Source organism: Ornithorhynchus anatinus, chromosome 8 (assembly GCF_004115215.2).
Source record: "Ornithorhynchus anatinus isolate Pmale09 chromosome 8, mOrnAna1.pri.v4, whole genome shotgun sequence".
Classification (NCBI taxonomy): Eukaryota; Metazoa; Chordata; class Mammalia; order Monotremata; family Ornithorhynchidae; genus Ornithorhynchus; species Ornithorhynchus anatinus.
The window spans coordinates 36,081,722-36,100,259 of NC_041735.1; the positions used below are offsets into that span (position 1 = coordinate 36,081,722).

An 18,538-nucleotide genomic window follows, 5' to 3' on the forward strand; every position below is an offset into this window, starting at 1 on the left:
CAGATCTATACAGTTATATACATATGTGCTGTGGGGATGGGAGAGAGGATGACTGAAGGAGCAAGTAAGAGTGAGGCAGGGTTTAAGTCAGGGAAGGCTTCTTGAAGGGGATGTGCCTTCAATAAGGCTTTGAAGTGGGGGAGAACAGTTATCTGTCTGATAATGAGGAGGGAGGTCATTGCAGGCCATCGGTAAAATGTGGGTAAGAGGTCAATAATAATAATAATAATTAGAAATACTAATATTACTGTTTATAATACTGCTTTTAATAAAGAATAGTATTTGTTAAGTGTTTACTAAGTGCCGACCACTGTACTAAGCACTGGAGTAAGTACAAGATAATCCGGTCAGATAAAGTCCCTGTTCCACTTGGGGCTCACAGTCCAAGGGTTGGGAGAACAAGTATTGAAGTTCCATTTTACAGATGAGGAAACTGAGGTACAAAGAAGTGAAGTGACTTGCCCAAGATCCCAGAACAGGCAAGTGGCAGATCGGTTATTAGAACCCACATCCCCTGACTCCCAGGGCCGGACTCTTTCCGTTAAACTCTGCTGCCCAGCCAGCTGGGTGGCAATGATATAAAAAATTACCAAGCCTATCTTTGCCGTTGGCTTTGTAAAGGGCCTGTGGCAGTTTTAGCTCCTTATTCAAAAGCAGTGGCCTTCACGGTGAAGAGTTAGTATTGCAGAAATACATACACAGATGCTTCTTGTCAAATTCTGTCCATTCCTGCTCACCACAGCTCCTTTAAAACCTTCTCACCCACCCCCAACCTGAACTTTCAAGGAAGGACAAGGCTCAGTTTTGGCCCACTACCTACATAATCAATTGATCGGTGATGTTAATTGAGTGCTTACCATGCAGAGCACTGTACTAAGGAAGAGTACAACAGCAGCGTGGCTCAGAGGAAAGAGCACCGGCTTGGAAGTCAGAGGTCGTGGGTTCTAATCCCAGCTCCGCCACTTAGCTGTGTGGCTTTGGGCAAGAATTTCTCTGTGCCTCAGTTACCTCATCTGTAAACTAGGGATTAAGACTGTGAGTCCCACATGGGACAACGGGACTAACTTGAATCTACCCCCAGCACTTAGAACAGTGCTTGGCACATAGTAAGTGCTTAACAAATATCAACATTATTATTATTACAACAGAATTAAGCAGATGCGTTCCCTGCCCGTAACGAGCTTCCAGTCTAGCCTGTAAACTCCCTCTAGACTGTAAGCTCATTGTAGGCAGGGAATGTGTCTGTCATATTGCTGTGTTGTACACTTCAGAATACTTATTTCAGTGCCTTGAGCAGAGTAAATGCTCAATCAATATGACTGACTGATAAAGGGTCAGACAATGATGGATTCCCTAGAACCCAACTTGAGTAGAAATGACCAGACCAGTAAGCGTCTTAGTCTATACTAGCCAACTTCTAAGCCTGAGAAAGGCTCCATTATACAGTAATTTCCTTAAGAGCAGAGATTGGGTCCTTTATTCCCTGGGCAAATTCCACAAGATGACTACTATGTTGTACCCTGATACTGATGGAAAAGTTCCAGGAGCCCTGAAACCTTGTTTTCCATAGCTAAAGGAAGATGAGGCGACTTTATTGTTATGTTTCGATGTCACCAAGGACAGTTTGCTGTCAAGCACAGACCCAGCCGGAGCCTGGCACAACGATGACTCCGCTTGAAGTACCTGCGATTTCACCGTTGATGGGCTTACGGTAGTTTATTAGTCAGTCCTATTCGACTGCTCGGAAACCAAGGTGATCTTGGGGGCTATTCCTAGGCCCGGGAACAAAAGAGTGGTCATCAAATGCCAGTGCGAGTAATTCTTCTCAAACACTGTCTCCCCATGAGGAGTGGAGAGCCGAGTCTCCTCTCTTCCAGCTCTGGTCCAGAAAAAGGTGTAGAGGCCAGATAATTTTTTTTAATAGCATCTGTTAAATGCTTATTATGTGCCAGGCACTGTATTAAGTGCTGGGGTAGATACAAGATAATCAGGTTGGATACAGCCCCTGTCCAACCTGGAGCTCACAATCTTAATCCCCATTTTACAGATGAGGTGACTGAAGCACAGTGTGGTTAATTGACTTGCCCAAAGTCACACAGCAGACAAGCGGCAGAGCTGGGATTAGAACCCAGGTCCTTGTGACTCCTAGGTGCATGCTCTATCCACTAGGCCAACTGCTACGCAATGCTTGAGAATGCTTAATGCGCATTCCCTTAGAGGGAGCTTAGCCTGACACAGAGGGGAAAATAAGGTGGGCTGGCTTTTGTTTTCCTGTCTTTGTATTCATCTGGATTTGAATTAACTACCTAGGTAATCAGTAATAATTGTGGCATTTGTTAAGTGCTTACTTTGTGCCAGGCACCACAATAAGCACTGGGGCAGATACAATGTAATGGGGTCGGACACAGTCCCTTAATCACATTCTTAATCCCCATTTTACAGATAAAGGAACTGAGGCATAGAAAAGTGAAGTGACTTGCCCAACATCACACAGCAGACTAGTGGCGGAGCCAGGATTAGAACCCAGATCCTTCTACCTCCCAGGCCCATCCTCTACCCACTAGGCCAAGCTGCTTCTGGTATATCTTGAGCACTTACTATGTGCAGAGCACTGTACTAAACATTTGGAGAGTATAGTACAATGGAGTTGACACATTCCCTGCCCACAGCGAGCTCACAGTTTAGAAGGAGAGGCAAAACGATAATGGATTCTCTTCAGCCCAACTTCGGTGGACATGATTCCAGTTAATTGAAAGACAGAACCAGTAAGGGCCTCTTACTACTCAAGCGTGAGGAAGACTCCATTGTCACCTCCTGAACAACTTTCACTACTATCTCTGTGGTTTCTACCTCCCCCTGTTCCTGTCCCTCTCACTCTCTGATTCACTCTCCCTTTCTCAGTCCTCTGCCTCGCTCTCTGACTTTCCCCCTCCATGCCTAGATTATAAAATTCTTGAGGCCAAGGTTCGTGTCTTCCAGCTCTATTAAGCTGTATTTTCCTGACTGTTTAGTACAGTGCTCTGCGAACAGTAAATGCTCAATAAATGCCACTGATAGATTGAGGCCTATTATTCTCCCTCAGCTCTACGAGCTCACAGTAGGCTGGGATTGTGTCTCTTTTTTGCTGTATTGTACCTTCCCAAGCGTTTAGTACAGTGTTCTGCACACAGTAAGCACTCAATAAATACACCTGAATGAATCCTCCCTCTAACACCTCTTTTCTAATCAGTTAGTCATTCGTATTTATTGAGCTCTTACTGTGTGCAGTCCACTGGACCATTTGGGAGAGTACAATATAACAATAAGCAGACACATTTCCCTGTTATTTTAACTTCATCACATTCACATAGCCCATTTGGCATAATGTCCACATGGTACTAAAGTTGCACCCTGTGATACAACTGGATGATGTTCCTCAAAAATATGGCTGAATCGTGGGATAAATTTACCCGGAAACTTCAAGCGATTAATTAGTTCCCCCTCCTGGACCAACCTTGACTTGATGACTGTGCCCTGCAGGTAAATTTTAAAAAATTTAAAACATTTGCCCCTTCACCTCTCCAGTTCCTAATGATTTTCTACCCCACCATGTCCCACCCCCCAAACTTGGGTCTCCACTTCCCTCCGTTTCCCCAGACCATCTGGGAATTCAGAGAAAGGGGAAGAGTGGCACAACTGTGCTAGCAACCATGATCACAGCAACAGCTGGTTGCCCCCCATCTTGCCGTAGCCTGTCTCTGGGCCTATTTCCACAGAGGGGGTAGGGCAGGAGAGGTGGGGTTACCAGCGGGGAAGCAGAAGGGGGACTGTGTCCCACACAGGGCTGGGGGCTGCAGCTCCAGTGCCCGGCTTGAGGAAGTAACTGCTGGCGTCGCTAAGACTAGTTTTCCAAAGGGAAAAGAAATACCAGCCCCTGGGGCTGAGATAAGTCAGTGAAAGGTCCAGTTCGGGGTGTGGGAGGAAAGCTACAGGGGAGAGCGGGAAAGAAGTCGGGGAAGGGGACAAGGAGGAATTCACTCACTGGCAGTGATGGTACCTTGTGTCGAAAGCAGAGTTCTGGATGCTATCGATGGTTAGTCAACAAATAGGGTAGACAGTATCCCTGGGCTACACACACTGTCGAGTGGCTGTAATCCAGGCCAGGCCTGGAATACTGTATTAGTGCTTATTCAATTGTATTTACTGAACACCTGTGTGCAAACCACTGTACTAAGTGCTTATCAAATTGCCAGTCACCCCCACCAAGTCAGCTTTCAGGATCTGGACTAATGGATCACAATTTTTCCTTTTTCTTTGGTATTGGGGCATCCCCTTTTTTTCATGGTATTTATTAAGCGCTATGTACCAGGCACTGTATGAAGCACTGGGGTAGACACAGGCTAATCCGTCCCACATGGGGCTCACCGCTTAAATCTCATTTTACAGATGAGGTAACTGAGCCACAGAGAAGTGAAGCTGTGCGCAGGAAACGTGCCTGCTGTATTGTTATACTGTATTCTCCCTAGCACATAGAACAGTGCTCCGCACACAGTAAGCGCTCAATAAATACACTCAAATGACTGAAGTGACTTGCCCAAGGTCACACAGCAAACAAGTGGAGGAGTCATAATTAGACCCCAGGTCCTTCTAACTCCCAGGCCCATGCTCTATCCACTTGGCCCTGCTGTTTCATTTTAAAACAGATTTCCCCAGCATCTGTCCTCCAGCCACCCAGACAGCTACATCAGAAAGGTGAAAGATTATGAAGGTAAACTGTTCCAATCTCAAATTTACATCTCAATTTAGTTATAGATTCTAATTTATTTCAATTAAAATATTGAAACAAATGGCAGATTTTATTGAGAGTCAACATTCAGAAATCAATAAAGCCTATTAATTCCTCTTTCTCAAAGGACTGAGATTCAGAGATGACCTTTAGCCAAACTCTGCCTATTTTCCTTCAACTACCATTTTATCTTTCCTGTCATTTAAACTGAAGAGACTTATAAGCACATTTTTTAATATCACTCAGATGAACAGAAAAGAACTACACTAGAAGACCTGACAGGTTCTGACATCTTCTTTGAAAAGAAACTACTCTGGGGGAAAAAAGCCCCTCCTTTAATCTCTTTAAATTGCCCATTTCACTTCCTAATTAGTTTTTCGACACTCTGTTAGGGAAATCGCTCCCTTAGGTCAGAGGTTAGTGAGGTTTTTGATAAATCATATAACTACACAAATTGATCCAGTCAATCAATAGCATTTAATGAGGGCTCCCTGAATGCAGAGCACTCAGCACTTGGGAGCATGTGATATAAAAGAGTTGGTAGAAACGCTCCCTAGCCACAATAAGCTCACGGGCTAGAGACAAGCTTAGATCGCACTAACCATCCTGCAGGACGCTGATACTCTCCCCCATCAGAAGCAGCTTTTGAGCTCATTTGTAAAAGCTATAGAGACAAGCTTAGATCGCACTAACCATCCTGCAGGACGCTAACACTCTCTCCCATCAGAAGCAGCTTTTGAGCTCATTTATAAAAGCTATAGAGACAAGCTTAGATCACACTAACCATCCTGCAGGACGCTGATACTCTCTCCCATCAGACGAAGCTTTTGAGCTCATTTGTAAAAGCCACTTAGTGAACAGGGGCTAAGGAGGAAAGGGGAATGGAAGAGGCGGAGCAGGAGGAAGTGATAGGTGAAGAGAGCAGCATTCTAGTTTCCTAAGCTTAGAGAAGTACCAGAACTGAAGTACTGCCGGAAAGCAAACAAAACGCAAGGCCACACATCTTTATTTGGCTTCTGAAGATATGCCTCCCGGCTCAACACGCTACTAGCTTCTTTCCTGCTCTATGTCTGCCAAGATAAATAGTTCGATGACTAACCTCCAACCCAAATCGTTTCTGAGCTTTCCAGGATATTCAGATGAATTTTCTATTGCCTCAACCTACTTTGGTAAGGAGAAGGCTTTTCTAATTTAAACAATGGAAAAGTACAGCAGGGACCCGGAGCGCCGGCATTATCGGAGTACAATTGGCCTACTTCATAAAACACGGGGCACAAACATCAACGACCCATGTGTTTGGTGGAAAAAGATACCAAATGCCACATCCAGGAAGCCGGCCTTCAGTGCCAAGTGCTTAACACCAGCCAAGCACACTGTGGGCGCTCAGTAACACTAATTGCATTGACTAAACAGGCTTTCACACAGGTTCGAGAAACATCAGTCGGCAAAAATATTTGCCAGCCCTGCCTACCGTCACTAGTTCTCTGACTGAGTCCTCATTTCCACTATCTGCCTTCCCCTCCGCATCCACTATGTATTTGGCTGTGTATCCCTGAAGCATAATAATGCACACCCACTCCCACAGCACTTATGTAAATATTCTTGTACTCTATTTTCCCCATCCACAATATATTTTAATATCTGTCTCCTCTGTAGACTATAAGTTCCTTGTGGGCAAGGTCCATGTCAACCAACTCTCTTTGAATCACACTTTGCCAAGCACTTAGTAAAGTCCTCTAGACTTTTAGGCAGAATTTGCCTCCCAATTCTGCTATACTGTACTCTATCCAGGGCTTAGTACAGTGCTTTGCCCAGAGTACACGCTCAATATATACCACTGATGAATTGACTGATCGATCAATTGATTGATCAGGGAGTGCCAATGTCCTGCAGAAGGGTAGGATGTGCACGTGAACTCTTCTTCCAGGAATGGTGAGGAGTTTCTCTGAGTCATCCAATCAATCGTATTTATTGAGCGCAGCGCTGTGTGCAGAACACTGTACTACACGCTTGGGAGAGTACGATAGTTGGCACCGGTAAATAGCAGGAGTTCCACAATTTCCTGGGCGAGTTTCTTCAGAGATCTTAAAGTAAAGGTTTCTCAAATGATCCTAAAATTTCTTGCACGGTTACCACAGTTTTAATCAGAGGCTTCAAGGAAATCCATAATCCAGGGGGCAGAATCGAAATGCCAGAGGAAGCTCTCTGCGGCAGTGCAGCAAAGGAAAGTTCATTATGCCCACCGTGCAGAAGAGATTGACAGTTACGAGATGGCTTTTTTAACTGCATTCAGCCCGCAGATAAAATCTCCCCACAAGTTGTGTCTTCTCCAAAATATGGAAGACAGTTGCCTGTGTATGGGCACCTCTCCGTTCATACAAATGGATTTGTACTGGAATGTTCCTCCAACCAAACATTAACCTTTGGAAATCTGTGCTTAATAAATACTGTCATTATTAGTAGTAGTAGTAGTAGTAGTACCAGTATTCATTCAATATTGAGGGGCTTACTGCGTGCAGATCGCTATACTCAGCACTTGGGAGAGTATAGTAGAACAATAAACAGACACATTCCTTGCCCACAGTGAGCTTAGTATTGGTATTATTATCATCAGCACAGACCTGGGAGTCAGAGGACCTCAGTTCTAATTCCAGTTTTGCCACTTTGCTGTGTGACCTTAAGCAAATCAATTCTCTGGGCCTGTTACCTCATCTGTAAAATGGGGATTAAATGCTCCTCCTTCCAACCTAGACTGTGATCCCCAAGTGAGAAGGAGGCTGTGTCCAAACTGATTGCCTTAAATCTACCCCAGTGTTTAGTATAGCGTTTGGCACCTGAGAAAGCACTGAACAAGTACCAGTAAAAAAAAAAGATGAGCTCAGTGTTGCCAATGTCAAAACACTCAGGATAATGATTTCATCATCCACTATTCCATCAGGGCTTCTATCAGGCTACAGATCAACTTGATTGGGCTTTGAACCTGCAAGCAGTACAAAAGCAACTAGCGAATTCATTCAATCGAATTGATTAAGCGCTTTCTGTGTTCAGAGCACTGGACTACGCGCTTGGGAAAGTACACTACAACAATAAAGAGTGACAATCCCTGCCCACAACGAGCTCACAGTCTAGAGGGGAGGAGATCCAAGACATGAGGTTCATGTGAAAAAGTAGTACTGCCCTGAGGAGCTGAGGAAGCAGGCTGGAAAACCATTCTCCCAGTTTAAAATATTAAAAATCTGGAACTGCTTAAAAACCCCGGGTGAAGCATCTTCTCATACTCAAGATTCAAATTCCTTCATATCCTGACTGGAACTCTTCCCGACACATGGCAAATGTGGTACATGCAGTATGCCCAGAAATTTACTCACAGTTGCTGCCAAATTTGAACTGTTAAATAAGGTAAGGATGAACTGGAAAACTTTTTTTTCCTGGGAAACTTGAAGTTGTTTCCCATCAGGATCCACTATTTAGTTTTATGCAAGAACAGTAAAACTAAGAATAAGCTTTAGGGGACTTCCACTGTAGTGAGAGGATGAGTAGATCAAGAACCAGGAATTAATCAATTATATTTACTGAGTGCTTACTGTGTGCAGAGCACTGTACTAAGCTCTTGGGAGAGTAAAACACAACAATATAAAAGACACATTCCCTGCCCACAGTGAGCCTTACCATCTAGAGGGAGAGACAGATATTACTATGAACAAATAAATTACAGATATATACATAAATGTGGTAGGGCTGGGGTTGGGGGATGAATAAAGGGAGCAAGTCAGGGCAATCCAGAAGGGAGTGGGAGAAAAGGAAAGGAGGGTTTAGTCAGGGAAGGCCTCTTGGAGGAGATGTGTCCTTAGAAAGGTTTTGAAGCAGGGGGAGAGTAGATCTCTTTTGGATATGAGTTGAGAGGGGTTGTGACCTCCCCCCCAGCAAAGATAACATACCATAAACTTAGAAAGTAATGAAGAGAGCTGCTATTTGTGAGGCCAATACGGAAATGCAACAGTAGCTTTCTTTTGTTCTGAGCCCACTTTCACTGCAATTGACTGAAAAACAAGAGCAAAAAAAGTCTCCAAATGATAGCTCAAATGTTGCGGTAAACAAGACAATTACCGATTTAGCCAGGCAATCTGCCTGTTCCAGATTCCCAAGCTGTGTTAGATGTCCTCCTACTTTGCAGAGTAGTGTGATAAATAATTTTCACTGAAAGGATCCAAGGTTGACAGCAGAAGATGGAGCTCAAAGCAAGAGACCTTGAGAGGGTGAGGGAAATAGTTGGTGGAATTAATGTCTCAGATGCCATTACTTTGAATAAAATGTAGTCACAGTCTAAGAGGGAAGGAGAATAGGTGTTTTATCCCCATTTTGCAGCTGAAGTAACTGAGGCCCAGGGAAGTGAAGCGACTTGCCCAAGATCACACAGCAGGCAAGTGGTGGAGCCAGGATTAGAACTCAGGTCCGCCAACTCCCAGGCCCAGGCTCTCTCCATTAGGCCACGCTGCTTCCGTGCCCAGGGATGGGGCTTGGGTGGGGCCGGGTGGTCTTCCGGGCTTCCAGGAGAGACCTAGCTCCTGAGGTCTGGCTTGCCACAAGCTAAAAGCTGTTGCTGCCTCAGGTACGGACACAGAGAAGCAGCTTGGCCAAGCAGACAGAGCACTGGTCTGCCAGTCAGAAGGACCTCAGTTCTAATCCCGGTTCTGCCACTTTTCTGATGTGTGACCTTGGGCAAGTCACTTCATTACTCTGTGCCTCAGTTACCTCACTTGTAAAATGGGGATTAAGATTGTGAGTCTCATGTGGGACAGAGACTGAGTCCAACCTGATTATCTTGTATCCAGTGTTCAGACAGTGCCTGGCACGCAGTAAGCACTTAGCAAATACCATTTAAAAAATAAAATAACACAGCAGACGGGCCAGAAATTCACCTGGGAAAGTCCCGAGTCCATGGAGAGGTCTGAAGTAAAGCCGTGGACAGTTTGGGATTCAGAAAGCATCTCTCTATGTCTAAACTTAAGACATGAAGACACGTGAGCCCCACGGACTATGTCCAACCTAATGGTCTTGTTTCTACCCCAGTGCTTAGTACAGTGCCTGGCACATAGTAAGCACTTAGCAAATACCATAATAATAACATGAAGAGAAACAGCCTCAGTAGCATTTTACTGGAATATTATTAGGAGCCACCTAATGATATGCCCATGAAATGCTACCAGCTAACTCATCTGCAAGATGGGGATAAAACACCTATCATCCCTCCTTCTTAGACTGTGAGCTTTGGGACAGGGACTGTGTCTGATCTGGAGTACTACACCAGTGATTAGCACAGGGCTTGGCAGGTAGTAAGGGCTTAACAAATACCATTATTAATATTAATATGGAATCATGTAGGGATGGGAGGGTCTCAGCGGCCTACCCGTTGGGACCTCTGCCCCACCTCTCCACTAGTTCCCCTCTGCCGACGTCTGTGGTTTGAGCCCCACCTGGGAAACCTCCCTCCTCACAGGTTCTGTCATCCCCCTCACCCTCTTCCTTGAAAGAGAGAAGCAGCATGGCTAAGTGGACAGAGCATGGGCCTGGGATCCAGAGAGACCTGGGTTCTAATCCCAGCTCCGCCACTTACCTGCTATGTGAACCTTGGGAAAGTCAGTTAACTTCTCCAAGATCAGGTACCTCACCTGTAAAATGGGGATTAAGACAATGCACCTCAAGTGGGACACTGTGTCCAACCTGATAATCTTGTATGTTGTACCCCAGGGCTTAGAGCTGTGCCTGGCACATAGGAAGGGCTTGACAAGTACCATCTCAAAAAAAAAAAGACCCCAGCAGCCTCCAATGCTCAGGAACTGGAGAGATCTTGGATGGCACCTGTGGAGAGGAGGCCGTGGGAGGGGGATTCCCCCAGTCAAGCCTGTCCCACAAGAATTTTTCCACAGCTGAACCCTCTGCTCCCCTCACTACCCCTCAATGGGGCTGTTTATTGTTACATTATACTCTCCCAAGCGCTTAGTACAATGCTTTGCAAACACTACGTACTCCATTAACATGACTGAATGAATGTGCCACCACACAAGAGTCCCTCCCCACTGCCTCCCCCAGCCCTCCCATTCTCCCCTCAGTGAAATCCCGGGCCATGCCTAATAATAATAATAATGTTGGTATTTGTTAAGCGCTTACTATGTGCAGAGCACTGTTCTAAGCGCTGGGGTAGACACAGGGGAATCAGGTTGTCCCACGTAGGGCTCACAGTCTTAATCCCCATTTTACAGATGAGGGAACTGAGGCACAGAGAAGTTAAGTGACTTGCCCACAGTCACACAGCTGACAAGTGGCAGAGCTGGGATTCGAACTCATGAGCCCTGACTCCAAAGCCCGTGCTCTTCCCACTGCGCCACGCTGCTTCTCACCTTGCCTAACAATGCCTAACACCTTGGCTTGGTGGCTGGGGGATGCAAAGCCACCCTCTCACCCCCTATACAGCCACATATATTTCACTTCCCTCCACGAACTCTCACCCCACTGACACATGTACAGACTGCACACAAACAGGCAAATGCAAACTTTATAAAGAAGCCTACATTTGAGGCAGAAATAGAGGCCTCAAGCTGTGACACACACAGGGACAAAAAGAAGGCACTGAAGCAAAGAAAGACCCTGACAACCACAGCACAGAACCCTACGACAAAGTAAGGAGTGGAAAAGAAAGACAAAAATAAGTTTGTTTTCCCCTCTATGCCAGACTGACCCTGGGTATTTCTGCAGGTGGGTCAGAGCTAGACCACTGTGGCCTTTATTAGCTCTCCCAGTCCAGCCCATGGCAGCATGGGTCCAGCAGGTCCTTGGACTGACCCCACGGCCCTCTCCCTCCCCTTAAGCCAGCGAGATGAGTGAATTTCGAGGGACGATCCCAGCCTTACCTCAATGTGTGAGCCTGGAGCAGTCCCTCGATTTTAGCAAGGAGGTGGCTTTGGGGAGGTGCAGGCTCTTTACAAGGAGCAGCTGGGATCTGTTGCCATTGGAAGGGTGTAGGAAGGTGCCAGAAACAAAGCAGAAACTACACATGCATGCGTACATCCACCCACACACACACTCTCTCTCCATCTCAGGTGAAAGCCTCCTGGAGCCAGAAAGAAGGTCAGGGAGACAGAAAAACATTCCCCATGAGGAGAGACAGAGGTTTCAACAACAGCCTCAGGCTCCTAATTACATTATGTCACTGTACATCTTTTCCTAGAGTAAAGCCCTCTAAGCTATGAACCAAAAAGCAGATTCTATCCCCTCTAGACAGTAAGGTCTTTGTATGCCGGGAATGTGTCAACCAACTCTTTTATATTGTACTCCTCTGCACACAGAAAGCGTTCGACAGAGAAGCAGCGTGACCTGCTGGATAGAGCACGGGCCTGGGAGTCAGAAGGACCTGGGTTCTAATCCCAGCTCTGCCACTTGTCTGCCGCGTGACTTCGGGCAAGTGACTTCACTCCTCTGGGCCTCAGTTCCCTCATCTGTAATATGGGGATTAAGACCGTGAGCCCCATGTGGGACATGGACTGTGTCCAACCTGATAAGCTTGTATCTACCCCAGCAATTAGTACAGTGCGGTAGTAAGCGCTTAACAAATAGTATAAAAAATCCTTGTTCCTAAGTGTGAAAGGTCTTCCCTTTCCCCTAGGGTGGCTATTCATTGGGATTTACACCTGAGAGTTTGATCTTCAGTGGTCCACCCTCAGCCAGCCCGGTGCTGCTATGGTGACGACCACTTTTAAGCCCAGAATTTTTACTGCAAGCACCCAACCTCTCACTGAGCCCCGCAGTTCCCAGGGCCCTGGGAGGGAAACACAATGACTCTGCAATAAGGGAGAAGGTCAAGGGTAGCCTTGGCAACATGTTCAGATGGCCTTACGTTACGTCACTTCATCTATAAAACATTCAGATGGAACTTACTGCTGCTTCCAGATCCGTAAAATATACATCTAGAATTCTGTTCATATTGATACTATTGATGCCTGTTTACTTATTTTGATGTCTGTCTGCCCCCTTCTAGACTGTGAGCCCACTGAGGGCAGGGATTGTCTCTCTGTTGCTGAATTGTACTTTTCAAGCGCTTAGTACAGTGCTCTGCACAAAGTAAGCACGCAATACGACCGAATGAATACTTAGTACATTGCTCTGCACATAGTAAGCGCTCAATAAATATTACTGAATGGCATTTTCAGGTGTCATCAGCAGCCACCCTAACCCACATCCTCTTTCCCATGCAAGAGCTTGGAAGCAATGATATAATAATAATAATAATGGTGGTATTTGTTAAGCGTTTACTACGTGCCAGGCGCTGTACTAAGCGCTGGGCCCTGTATTAAGCACTGGACATCATGGCCTAGTGACTGACTGCCCCTAGGATAAACAGGCCAGACTCGTGGCTTCTAATTTATCTGAGCACTGATTGTCTCTGTGACACAGTAACAACGGTTTCCCTGCATTTTTTTATGGTATATGTTAAACGTTTACTATGTGCCAGGCACTGTACTAAGCGCAGGGGTAGATACAAGCTTATCCGGTTGGACACAGGCCATGTCCCACATGGGGCTCACAGTCTTTATCCCCATTTTACAGATGAGGGAACCAGAGGAGTGAAGTCACTTGATCAAGCAAGCAAGTGGCGGAGCTGGGATTAGAACCCATGTTCTAATTGAAATTCTCTCCATTTATTGAGCACTTTCATCTTTTTGAAAAAGGAGGGCAAAAGGAATAGATACTAGGAGTTAACCTAAGTAGTAATGTCTACCAACGTATCTACCAACTCTGCTGTAGTCTACTCTCCGAAACGCTTAGCAAAGTGCTCCCCGCCCACAGTGAGTGCTCAATAAATGCCAATGATTGATTAATAACTGTGACATAACTGAATATGGTCTAGTGGAAGAACAAGGGTTAAGAATCAGGAGACCTGGATTTTAGTTCCAGCTCCATATTGCCCTGCTGTGTGACCTTGGGCACGTCATTTAACCTCATCTGTAAAATGGGAAAAGTAATCTCTGTCTCCCTCCCTCATAGGGATAAGGTAAGGACAAAATGAGGTAACGTCTTTGAAAGCACTTGGAAAAAATTAAATAGCCCTCTACTGGTTCGAGATATTACTTAGTTTTGCCTTTGGGGTCACATTTTCTAAGGAACTTCAACACTTCTCCAATGAAAACAGCATCTTTTCCTCTGGCCACTGCCCAAAAAAATCTTCCTGCCACATGAGGGAAATATGTTTAAAGTCACCATCTTCAGGAGGAAGCAAACCATCAGCTAAGCAAGAGAGAAATATATTTAGTTTCTATATTCCCGGTGGCCTCTATTTCTATTTGTAGCAGGGGAGTCCTTCTGCTACAACCAATCAATCAGTAATATTAATGGAGCGCTTACTCTGTGTCAAGCACTGTACTAAGTTCTTTTCATACAGTAGGGTTGGTAGACACGATCCCTGCTCTCAAAAGGCTTACAGTTTAGCAGCAGAAACCTCCAGGAGGCTCCGAGAGGAACAGTCTCCCAACCCGCAAACCTTCCTCCTCCCAAACTTCAAATCCCAATTGAAAACTCACCTGCTCAGTTAACGTAATTGTCCCTTCAACTCAATATACTGGGCTCTATGTGTCCATCTGCATTTTCCCCGTTCTATGTAATAATAATTATTATTATTACTGTACTCTTTAAGCACTCTCTATTTGTCAAGCACTGTTCTCAGCACTGGGTAATCAGGTTGGACAAGGTCCCTGTCCCATATGGGTCTTAATCCCCATTTTACAGATGAGGAAACTGGGGCATGGAGAAGTGACTTGCCCAGGGTCAACTAGCAGACAAGTGGCAGGGCTGGAATTAAAACTCAGGTCCTCTGACTTGCAGGCCCGTGCTTTTTCCACTAGGCCACGAGCAGGTATATTTATCCCTAACAGATGGTCCTGTAGGAAAAAACTCATTCTTGCACACAATCGGCATATGGAGGCAGGTCCTGAAGGAAGAGGAGCAGTCAGAACAGTGTGGAGCCCAGGGTAGCCAAGAGAGGTCAAGGGACTTTGGCCACTTAGTGCCATCCCAGGCCAGGGTGGCACCAAGGCGAGGGTAGTTCCTGGGCAGGGGCAGACACGGCAGTGTGAGGTAACGAGGCTGAGGAGGGTGGAAGAGGAAGCAAGGAAGGGGCCGAATTAAGAAGAACAAGAGGAACGGAGGAAGGGAATGAATGAACTGGGAGAAAGAGGGATTTGAAGGGACAGAATAAGAGAGGAGCGGTCTGTCGCTTGTGTGTTGGGTGACCTTGGGCAGGTCGATTTACTTCCCTGGGCCTCAAGTACCTCATCTGTAAAATGTGGATCAAGGCGGTGAGTCCTCTCGGGGATGGGGACTGTGTCCAACCACCCGATTAGCTTGTATCTATCCCAGCGCTTTGTACGCTTAAGAGCTTACCGAATACCACCAGAAAAAAAGGGGGGGAAAAAGACAAGGACAGTCCAAAGAGACAGCAAGCCCTACTGGGAACCTGAACACCCAGGTTCTACTCCCAACTCTGACACTGACCAGCTATGTGACCTTGAGCATGTTAAATCCCTTAGCCTCTCTGTGACTCTACTGCATAATCTAAAAAATGGGGAGAAGGTGTCTTTTCACCCTACCTCTTAAACTGTGAGCCCTGCTAGGGGCAGGGACTGAATCCAATACCATTATCTTGTATCTACCCCAGTACTTGGCAAAGAGTACTTGACAAACACAATAAAAATAATAATAAAACACAGAAGAAGAGATTGAGAGAGCACAAAAGAAGAAAAATCCACATGGGGCCCCGGGGGCGGGGGGGGGGGGGGATAAAATGTGAAGGGAGGGAGTGAGAAAGAGGAATGAGGAGGAAAAGATGAAGAGAAAAAGACAGGAGAAGAGAGGCAAAAAGAAACTGAGAGAGTGGGTAAAATTAGAAAAAAAGCAGGAAGTGAGAGAAAAGCTCAGAGACCACAGTATAAACAGAAAAGGAGGAAACCCAGAGGGAGAATAGAAAGAAATACTAAAATCCCAAATACATTCCTCAGGTGTTTGCTAGTTTTTGAACTAGGCATCCATGACTGTCCAGCCTCCTCTCTCTATACACTGGAAAACGTCAGAGAAGAGACACTTTCAATCCTGCCTCCTCCCGTAGCAATGAGATATGCACTCTAGTCCCGTGAAGACACTGTTCACGGTAATGCACCGTTAGCTTTTCTTTTCAAAAGAAAAGAACGGCTCAAGAAGAAGCCATCCCCTCCCTCCCACGGCTACTTTTCACTGCTCTTTCTCCTGGACCCATTTTCTTACCTGCTTGAGGAACCTGGGGTTTAAACTCCCATGCACAATGATTTCTTTACTTATTTCAACTATTCCAGACTCACTGTTTTGCCCTTTACTGTCCTGGGAAGGCCAGCGTTTCCTCTGTGCGCAATTTGCCTCCACCAACCCGTCGCTTCATTCTGGGCACAGGCTACAAATAGAAAGGAGAACCGTCTCTGTCTGGTCACGGCCTCTGAGCAGGCAACGGCTCCCGGGTGGTGATTGGTTGGAAGAGAGCAGGAACTAAAGGAGAAATACAGGCCACAGGCAAGGGAAAAGAAGGGAAGCAACAGAGAAGAAAGGGATGAAGCTAGGGATACAGGAGGGTTGGGGCCTGGGAGCCCGGAGCTGTTGGGACGGACGGAAAAACAATACCGGCTTCCATGTCGGGAGAAAGGCCAGGGCACAGAGAGGGGCAAGGACGATTCTCAGGCCATGTACAAGGCTAGGAGGAGCAGTAACTGTGGTCAAAATGACCCAGGGGGAGGGCCTCACCCGCCTTCTCCTTCCTCCTCGCGTTCCCCAGGGGGTACCCTGCCCATTCCCGCTGCAGCTGCTATTCCCAAGCCCACTCTGACCTCTCATATCCTGGCTCCTGCCTCCCATTTCCCCCCGCCCCTGACAGTCTGAGCATTGGAATCATTATTCTTCATGGAAAAAGTGAAAAAAGAAATTCCTCTGAGGAAAGGAAGAGAGCAGAAGTCGGTGTCCCAGGGGCAGACTGGGAATTTCCGCCCGTCACAAGTGGAGAAAAACACTACTGGAGACCTGTCCAATCACTTCCCCCCTGCTGAAAATGGACCATAGGGGTGGGTCTTGGGTTTGGAAATAATCAAACCTACTTGATTTTGAGATAAGCTCGATCCTGCAGGTTAGTCAAAGTTTCCCTGACTGCTGGGTAAATGGGAGTTTTCCATTTCTCGATTTTGCAATATAACTGCCGCAATCAACAGGGCCCGCTTATTTTGAGCAGGGGGGCCAACTTGTGGCAGAGGATTTAGGGGTGAGGCACTGAGAGGATGGAACAAAGGGGGAGGGGGGAGAGAGGGGAGGAAAGAGAGGGGAAAGAGGAGAAAGACAGGGAAGAGAGAAGATGAAGGGGGAGAGGAAAGGGAGGCAGGAAAGGAAATGGATTTCTCATCACTCAATCAATGGCATTTATTGAGCATTACTGGCTGCAGAGTACTGTACTAAGCATTGGGAGAGTACAATACAGCAGAGTTGGTAAGCATGTTCCCTGCCCGTGAGGGGCCTTCAGTCCAGAGGGGGAGACAGATATTGATACAGAGAAATAAAATATGGATATGTACGGAAGCGCTGTGGGACTGAGGGTGGAGTGAATGAAGGGTGCAAATCTAAGTGCGAGGGTGACGCAGAAGGGAGTGGGAGAAGAGGAAATGAGGGCTTTAGTTGGAGAAGGCCTCTCTTACCAAACCAGAAATGAGGTCCAGAGAAGTGAAATGACTCGCTCAAGGTCACACGGCAGGCAAGTGGCCGAGCCGGGATTAGAATCCGGGCCCTCAGTCTCCCAGGCCTTTGCTCTTTCCACCAAGCCATGCTGCTGCTCAGCGGCCTGCTGGTCCTACCGTCCGGGAGCTGCCACTGACAAGACCGTAAGCTCGTCCACTAGACTGGAAGCTCGCTGTGGGCAGGGAATGCGTCTATCGTTATACCGTACTCTCCCGAGCGCTTAGTACAGTGCTCCGCACACAGTAAGCGCTCAATAAATACAACTGAATGAATGAATGAATGACATCAGCCAAGAGGCAAGAGCACCGGCGTCGGCTCAAGACCTGCCCGTTGAGCCAGAGCTGTAACTGCAGCGCAGCATAGCCCGTAGACTGTAAGCTCTTTATTCATTCATTCAATAGTATTTATTGAACGCTTACTATGTGCAGAGCACTGTACTAAGCGCTTGGAATGGACAAATCGGCAACAGATAGAGACAGTCCCTGCCAAATGATGGGCTTACAGTCTAGTCGGGGGAGACAGACAGATAAAAACAATAGCAATAAATAGAATCAAGGATGGGCAGGGGTCATGACTACCAACTCTGTTGAACTGTACTCTCCCAAGCCTTTTGTACAGTGCTCTGCACACAGAAAGCGCTCCACAATGACAGTGACTGCCGCACTGCGGGGTTCCCCCTCTAGACGGTAAACTCGTCGCGGGCAGGGAATGTGTCCGTTTATTGTTATACTGTACTCTCCCAAGCGCTTAGAACAGTGCTCTGCACACACTAAACTCTCAATAAATAATTGAATGAATGGGTTCAAAGAGCGGCTCTGGGGCCCCAACCCCAGCCTGATCCCACTGTGGAGTGGACAGAGCACGGGCCCGGGAGTCAGAGGTCGTGGGTTCTAATCTCGGCTGCTTGTCTGCTGTGTGAACGTGGGCAGGGAACATGCTTATCAACTCTGCTATACCGTACTCTCCCAAGTCACACTTGTCTGT

The 18,538-nt window shown here is 46.6% G+C and overlaps 1 protein-coding gene across 1 annotated transcript in view; it reads right to left on the reverse strand.

Moving 5' to 3' along the window:
* The window catches only part of STARD3NL (STARD3 N-terminal like), a 44,261-nt gene extending 28,067 nt beyond the window's left edge, over window positions 1–16,194 (reverse strand). Inside the window, exon 1 of the mRNA XM_007666134.4 lies at window positions 16,073–16,194. The gene's annotated coding sequence lies outside the window, so the exon portion shown is untranslated. The remainder of the gene's footprint in view (window positions 1–16,072) is intronic.
* Window positions 16,195–18,538: the final 2,344 nt, after the last annotated feature.